Consider the following 8,790-nt stretch of genomic DNA (forward strand, 5'->3'; position numbering starts at 1 on the left):
AAGCAATGCAGTAAGACACAGCACATCCACAGCAGGGACGCTGCACTTAATCGGCGACCCCCCCCTCCCCAACTCTCCTTCCCCTTGTGCATAAAAAGAGAAGACGGGGAGAAATCCCTTCGGGCTACGTCAAAATATAATTTATACATAACCACTCCCTAAGCCCCGTCTGGGTTATTGGCTACTGTATAATTTGCGAAACAGTATACATAAGATACTTTAAGGACTACATCGAACGCCCCTACGGACCAGAGCCACACATAATTTTTGTCTGTGTTAGAGGAAATCCCTACTCAGAGTGATAATATTACTTTATTGTACTGCAACTGTCTCTCCGTTATGCTGTCCCATCACACTTAATACTGTCCTGTACCTTTTCTTTGAGGATATATTTCGATTTTCGCCTCAGCCCCCTATGGTAGGCGGGGGGAGAAAGAATACTGCCACCGAGTCTTTCCACTCGGGTCGTAAAGGTGGCTTAAACGGGATCGAGTGATGGGACTAGGGACCCTGCTCTCTGTAACCTTGAGGTTACATTCCTACCAGAAGTCAAGGCAAAAAGAGGGTCTAGGAGGAGTTTCCCAAACAGAACCCAACGATTTGGGTCAACTCAGTTTGGATTAATTAAAATAGCTTTTATCTCGACCTAAAGTTATCCTGTTTTTTAATTCTTTGGGTTTCTTAGGTGCCTCTCCAGATCCATCATCATCTTAATTAGATCGACAGGCGACAAACAAAATAAACATAAAAGTCAGCCAAGATACTCAAAGCGTGAGTAGAGATAGTTTATAAATGACCAGATCTATCTCCATTCAATAACTATTGTTCACTGCACCAATATCTCAAGTCAACCACCGGATCATCTGATGACTTCGTAGAGATCCAAGAAGTCTTCTTTCATTCTTCGGCACCCGCTCAGAGATGGTCTCTCAGAAGCTTCCTCCAGCTCTTGCATGGTTCCACAGATACTCCTTGGATCCAACCGCGAGACCTGATGACTTCGTAGAGACCCAAGAAGTCTTCTTTCATTCTTGGGCACTCGTTCAGAGACGCCCCCCAGAAGCTTCCTCTAGCTCTTGCATAGTTCCACAGATACTCCTTGGATCCAACCGCGAGACCCGATGACTTCGTAGAGACCCAGGGGGTCTTCTTTCATTCTTCGACACCCGTTCAGAGAGGTTCTTCCAGAGACTCCCTCCGGCTCATGCATGGTTCCACAGACACTCCTTGGATCCAACCGCGAGACCTGATGACTTCGTAGAGACCCAAGAAGTCTTCTTTCATTCTTCGGCACCCGCTCGGAGACGCCCCCCAGAAGCTTCCTCTAGCTCTTGCATAGTTCCACAGATACTCCTTGGACCCAACAGCAAGACTTGATGACTTCGTAGAGACCCAAGAAGTCTTCTTTCATTCTTCGGCACCCGTTCAGAGATGGTCTCTCAGAAGCTTCCTCTAGCTTTTGCATAGTCACACAGATGCTCCTTTGATCCAAACACGAGACCTGATAACTTCGTAGAGACCCAAGAAGTCTTCTTTCATTCTTCGTCATCCGTTCAGAGACGCGCTCTCAGAAGCTGTTGCATAGTTCCACAGATACTCCTTGGATCCAACAGCAAGACTTGATGACTTCGTAGAGACCCAAGAGGTCTTCTTTCATTCTTCGGCACACGTTCAGAGACGGTCTCCCAGAAGCTTTCTTTAGCTTTTGCATAGTTCCACAGATACTCCTCGGATCCAACCGAAAGACCTGATGACTTCGTAGAGTCCCAAGAAGTCTTCTTTCATTCTTCGGCACACGTTCAGAGACGGTCTCCCAGAAGCTTTCTTTAGCTTTGGCATAGTTCCACAGATACTCCTCGGATCCAACCGAAAGACCTGATGACTTCGTAGAGTCCCAAGAAGTCTTCTTTCATTCTTCGGCACCCGTTCAGAGACGGTCTCCCAGAGACGGTCTCCCAGAGACTCCCCCCAGCTCATGCATGGTTACACAGATACTCCTTGGATCCAACCGCGAGGCCTGATGACTTCGTAGAGACCCAAGAGGTCTTCTTTCAATCTTCGTCACCCGTTCAGAGACTCCCCCAGAAGCTTTCTTTAACTCTCGCATAGTTCCAGCTCTCAAAGCACACGGTTCCTCTCTGACAATCCTCCTCCTTTTCTCTCGATTTTCCCGTGTCCTGCTATTACTGATCTTTTCTTGTGTTTCTTTTTCCTTTTTCTTTTTTTGGGCCTTCGACTTTATTTTCGTTAATCTCCTGTGTCCTGTACTTATTAGTCTTTTATTTGGAGGCCTTTTATCATCTAATTGTTTTTCATAATTGTTTGTCAAGTCGTGTTTCTACTCACCACTTTATTAATTTAACTTCTCCTTCTTCTCTTACTTTTCATCTTTCTATTCGTTTTCCTCTTTTCTGTACTCCTCTTCTTTATTATTATCCTCCTCTTCCTCCAGCATAGGTTTTACGCATTCAATTCCTAGGGCCTATGGTGACACCCCTACAGACCTGAGTCACGCAGCATTGTTTATGACTGGAGACTAATTTCCAGTTAAAAGTAACAATAATTTCTTTACCTTCCACGATCCCTCTTTTCTACTACCCCTCTCTTTGTTCCTCTCTTTACTGAGGTATTGTTCCAAAGGATAAAAGAGTAGGTTCCTACAGACGAATTAACTTTTCTTCTTCTTTCTCTTCTTTTCTTTTTCTCTTCTCCTTCTTTTTCTCTTTATTCTGCCTTCTTCCTCCTTTTCTTTGTTCCGTGAAATTCCTTTTCGATTTTTCGCATTTCTTTTCTCCTTGCGCCTTTCTCCTTTATCCAGTCTGCTTCCACAGTTTCTCCCTCCTCCTCCTCCTCCTCCTCCTCCTCCTCCTCCTCCTCCTCCTCCTCCTCCTCCTCCTCCTCCTCCTCCTCTTCCTCCTCGTCCTCATCTCCCCCTCTATTAATTTCTCCTCTTTCCCCTCATCTCCTCCCCTCATGTTGTATTTATCGTCCCTCCCCGTTCAATTTCTTCCTCATCGCCATTTCCCCTCTTTTCCTGTCATCTCTCTCTCTCCCTGTCATCTCTCTCTCTCTCTCTCTCTCTCCCGCTCTCTCTTACGACCCTTCCCTTCGTTACGCCTATCCTGTTTATTTCTCCATTTGTGTGTGTGTATGTGTGTGTGTGTGTGTGTGTGCGTGTGCGTGCGTGGTCGTGTGACTGTTTCTGTGTGTGTGTGTGTGCGCGCGTGTGTGCGTATTTGTTTCTTTGTTTGTGTGTGTGTGTGTGTGTGTGTATGTGTGTGTGTGTGTGTGTGTGTGTGTGTGTGTGTGTGTGTGTGTGTGTGTGTGTGTGGTTGTGTCTAGGGAGGAGGAGGAAGAGAACGAGGAAGAGGAAGAGATGGAAGGTGATAAATGGGATGAGAATGAGGATAAAATGAAGAAAAAGAGGATAAGGAAGAAAAAAAAAGAAGAAGGAAGAAGAAGGAGAAAAATGACGAGGATGAGGAAGAGGATAAGGATTATGAAAAAGATGTGGATGAGAATGAGAATAAGGATAAGGAAGAAGAGGACAATGAAGATGAGGAGGTGAGGAAGAAGAGGAGGGAAGGGATAAGAGGAGGGAGGAAGAAGAGGAGGAAGAAGAAAAAGAGTGAAAGGAGCAGTTAGGGAACGGAGGAGGGAAAGGAGGAGGAGGAGGAGGAGGAGGAGGAGGAGGAGGAGTAGAGGGGATGGAAGGAAGTGGGAGAGGACGAAGAAGAGAAAGAAGAAGAAAAGAAATGAATAAAGGAGGAGGGATGTATACAAGGGAGGAAGGTGAAGGAGACTATGGCAAGGAAAGAATAGACAAAGAAGGGCAGAAAATGGATGATTGAAGGAGGGACGGGGAGGAGTTGTGAGTAGATATGGACCAAAAGGTCTCCTGTCGGCATGCTCCGCCTTTGTAATCCTTTATCCTTTGTATGGGAAAAGAACGTCACACACTAAGTAGCATCACGAGCCAGAGAAGTTTGCAAGAGTTGCATGACAAAGGATAGATTTTCTTGTGCGACTCGTGGAGGAAGAATAGGAGGAAGAGAAGGAGGAAAAGGAGGAGGAAAAGGAGGAGTCAAAATTGGGAACGGAACCGGAGGAGGAAGCGGAGGAGGATATGGAATAGGAGGTGAAGGAAGAAGAGAATAAGAGTTGGAAGAGAAGAAAAAGGAAGAAGAAGAGGAGGATGAGGAGGAGAAGGAGGAGGAGGGGGAGTGGGAAGAGGAAAAAGAAAAGTCTTCGTCGCCATCTTCGTCGCCGCCGTCCCAGAGGAATCCCTGGAGGATTCTAGGTCGAACGAAGAATCCAATATTTACTGAAGAAGGTCGCAGAAGCCTTGGGGGCGTCTTGTATCCCCACTAGATTCAGGAAGACCAAGAACACTATATATATATATATATATATATAATAATATAAAAATATATATATATCTATATATATATATATATATTATATATATAATATGAAACTTGTTAACCCACTGTCGAAGAAAAGAAATCAGAAATACTAATTATCTGTATATTTCGACCACTGACTGTGGTCCTCTTCAGCACCAATGTGCTATTACATTACGCTGTGCTATATATGTATATATATATATATATATAAATATCTAACTATATATATATATATATATATATATATATACTACAGTGAGTCCTCATTATCAGTAATTCTTTATCCAGAAAAATTCACATACATACATACATATACCAAGGCTTTTTTCCCCCTTACAAGGAGGTAGCCTTTTTTATTTTGGCTACCTCCCTTGTAAGTTCCAGAAGGTCTCCATGGACCAAGCCCTGACGTACAGGTTCACTCGACTCAAAGAGATCCTTCGAGGAACGACGCTTCGGATCAAAACTCGATGGTCTTGGCGGGTTAGTTTTCCAAAGGTTCACTTGTCATGGTTCCCCTGCGTCAGTATCTCCTCTTTGTCAGTGTCTACTATTTGTCAGTGTCTACTCTTTGTCAATGTCTCCCCTTTGTCAGTGTCTACTCTTTGTCAGTGTCTACTCTTTGTAAGTGTTTCCTCTTTGTCAGTGTCTCTTCTTTGTCAGTGTCTACTCTTTGTCAGTGTCTACTCTTTGTCAGTGTCTACTCTTTGTAAGTGTTTCCTCTTTGTCAGTGTCTCTTCTTTGTCAGTGTCTACTCTTTGTCAATGTATCCCCTTTGTCAGTGTTTCCTCTTTGTCACCGTCTCCTCTTTGCCAATGTCTCCCCTTTATCAGTGTCTCCTCTTTGTCAGTGTCTACTCTTTGTAAGTGTTTCCTCTTTGTCAGTGTCTCCTCTTTTTCAGTGTCTACTCTTTGTCAGTGTCTCCTCTTTGTCAGTGTTTCCTCTTTGTTATTCTTTTTCTTTCACTAGTGATTCATGTCTTCATTACCTGTTCCCCTGCGTCAGTATCTCCTCTTTGTCAGTGTCTACTCTTTGTCAGTGTCTACTCTTTGTCAGTGTTTCCTCTTTGTCACCGTCTCCTCTTTGCCAATGTCTCCCCTTTATCAGTGTCTCCTCTTTGTCAGTGTCTACTCTTTGTAAGTGTTTCCTCTTTGTCAGTGTCTCCTCTTTGTTATTCTTTTTCTTTCACTAGTGATTCATGTCTTGTATACCTGTTCCCCTGCGTCAGTGTCTCCTCTTTTTCAGTGTCTACTCTTTGTCAGTATTTCCTCTTTGTCATTGTCTCCTCTTTGCCAGTGTCTCCCCTTTGTCAGTGTCTCCTCTTTGTCAGTGTTTCCTCTTTGTTATTCTTTTTATTTCACTAGTTATTCATGTTTTCATTACCTCTGTTTTTCTTTCTTTCAGAGAATCCTCTTTGGAAATCCATTCTCCATTACTTGTCAGACTCCTTTTGGACGGCCACTTTTCTTCCAGAGTCCTCGTTATGACAGAATCCCTCTACTCCCAAATCTTTTGTCTTCGCCAGGCGAATTGATTCAGTTGAGGAAGACCTTCCGGAGAGACAGGATTCTTCGTCTGACGAAACTCAGACATTCTTAATTGGTTAAGCAGTGTCTCCTGGACTGGAGAAAGAATTCTGGCATACATACATATAGCAAGGCTTTTTCCCCCTTTCAAGGGGGGTAGCCAAAAAGAAAAAGACACAAAATTATTCCCACCCATTCCATCCCTGAATACACTCCACACCCCTCCACCCTACCTCTCATCTTAGCACCTCCTGAATGACGGGTCATCCCTGCACCCTTTCCACTGCCCTGGGTCAGAAGCAGTGTCGCAAGAATAAGAGAAGAATGCTGGGAATCTTCACTAACTTTTCTAAGTTAAATAGAATCAGCGGCCGATCACCAGAATAACATTCCTAAATTGACCCCCTGAGATCCATTCAGTTAATTTAACTAAAGATATTTAACCCATGGAGATCAGAGATTGCTCTAAAAGGAGTGAATTTGGCTGACAATAGCAAAAATAATGAAAGTGATCATTAAGCGTCTAGCGTCGTCTCACGAGATTTTCTTTTTTCCTGGCGCCAAACGCTTTCATTCAGCTAAAGTCTCCCTTAAACACAAACTTGGGGTGATGTGCACCCCACCAAGATAAAAAAAAAAAAAATCAATATTTTTTGTATTTTTGTTTTACTACCACAAGAATTAATTTACTCAAGTAAGCTTAATGGTAAAACAGAAGAGGGGAAATTCTATTTTCTGGGGAATTTTTCTGAAATAAAAATTTGCGAATGGATGATATAAAGTTTGTGTTCTAGGGTTAAAGGGTATAAAGCCCAAATGTCTAAGTTCTAGAATCAAGAGCTGTAGGCCATTTATTTATTGATATTCATTGATCTATTTATAAGGAACATAAGGTCAGAACCATTCTTCTCGACTCATTGACAACAGGTATAGTACGATCAAAGGAACTGTTTTTTGGGGGGGAGAGGAATTGGTCTGAGTAATTTGCCTGTGCTGCCGAGATTCACCATAAAAGAAAGAAGGAAAAGAATGGAAGAAATAAGGAGATAAAGAGGAAGAAAGAAAAGAGAAAAAAGAAATGCTGATACCGGTGATATCTGAATCACGCTCAGTCTAACAGGAAAATTCTGGCAAGGCGAGAATTAATATTGATAAGACTGTTTTCCGCAGCGGTCATACGCGTATGACAGAAAGCGTTCCTGCGACCAAAAGAGCCAAATACTGATTACAGACTTCTGCTTTTCAAGACTCGAAAAATACAAAGGAAGTTTTTGGTCCCTCGGTGCTAGAGAATTATGTCGTAATACCCATTGACGTCACAGGCGTATTACCCCATGACGTCATTTCCTGTGACAGGAAAAAAACTGGTCAAAATGTCAGAGGGAACGAATGATGATTAATTACTTTTCATAGCAAAGCTTCAATTATATCAAGGAAAATTTTGGCCCGATAACGTTTGACATGATTATCCATGACATAATTCCATGTCGCATTTTTCCTGTGGTATTGGAATGGAAAGGATATGAATGGAATAGCTTGGAGCCAAAAATAAATCAAATAGTGATTATCACCCAATACAGAAAGGGCTAACTTAGATAAGCATAATAATCTCTTTACTAACTACGGGATATGATAAAGATCAATTAAATAACCTGGTAACAACACGATCCTGGAGTCGAAACCAACGCACTAAATCGCCTCCCAGCTTTTCATCATAGGTTTTGAATATTTGCAGTTCTTTGTGAAGGTAATCTGCAAAATTTGGAAATCTCAAAAAAAAAAAAAAAAAAAAAAAAAAAAAAAAAGAAAGCTGGAAATCCCGAATATTAGAAGCACGTTTTCGTTTCGAATTTTGAAAATCTCTCAATTGTAGATTCCCAATAGTGGAGACATTGATGAAATGTTGTCGTGATATATCTTTTGCAACGTTCAAACGTCACGTTATTTTGAACCGAACAAACGAAGAATTTGGGGAAACGGAAGAGAAAGAAATTTATGGAAAACGACCGGAACCCATTTCGACATCGGAGGGGTCTTGTTTTTTTCCCCGAAGACATCAAACACGAAAGAATCAAAGAGGAGGGGCATGGAGTTGCAACAGCCAGGCGGAGAGTGGGACAGCAAAATGCAGAATATCTCAAAGTAGGAAAAACGGTGGAAACAAACAGACCAGATGGAACGTAGAACTCCGCAATGTAGGTAGCAAGAATGGGAATGCTGATAAAGGAGGTTATTGAACAATATTGTAATAAACAATAGTGCTCCATATATATATATATATATATACATATATATATATATATATATATATATATATATATATATATATATATATATATATATATATACATATATATATATATATATATATATATATATATATATATATATATATATGTATTGCAAGCAATCACATCACCGTGATACAAAGATGCAAAATAACCACAGGAGATGTAATATACGAAAGTACTATCTACTTACTGTCTACAAGTTTCCTTTCTCCTGTGGTTATTTTGCATACACACACACACACACACACACACACACACACACACACACACACACACACACACACACACACACACACACACACACACACACACACACACACACACACACACACACACACACACACACACACACACATATATATATATATATGCTAATAAAAACATATATATATATATATATTTCATTGAATGAAATGGCAAGCTTGTTGTGACAAAGCTTTTTGTTAATCTTCTCTCTCTTTCGTAAGGCGACTTTGCCTTCCATAGTCAGGAGTCCGAGTAATTCGCCGTATGCCAAAACGAGTTTTCATACCTCCTGGTGCTTCTTCAGTGGCAATTGAAGTAATG

This window comes from Oratosquilla oratoria, chromosome 30 (assembly GCF_046742065.1).
Source record: "Oratosquilla oratoria isolate Oo_2021 chromosome 30, ASM4674206v1, whole genome shotgun sequence".
NCBI lineage: Eukaryota > Metazoa > Arthropoda > Malacostraca > Stomatopoda > Squillidae > Oratosquilla > Oratosquilla oratoria.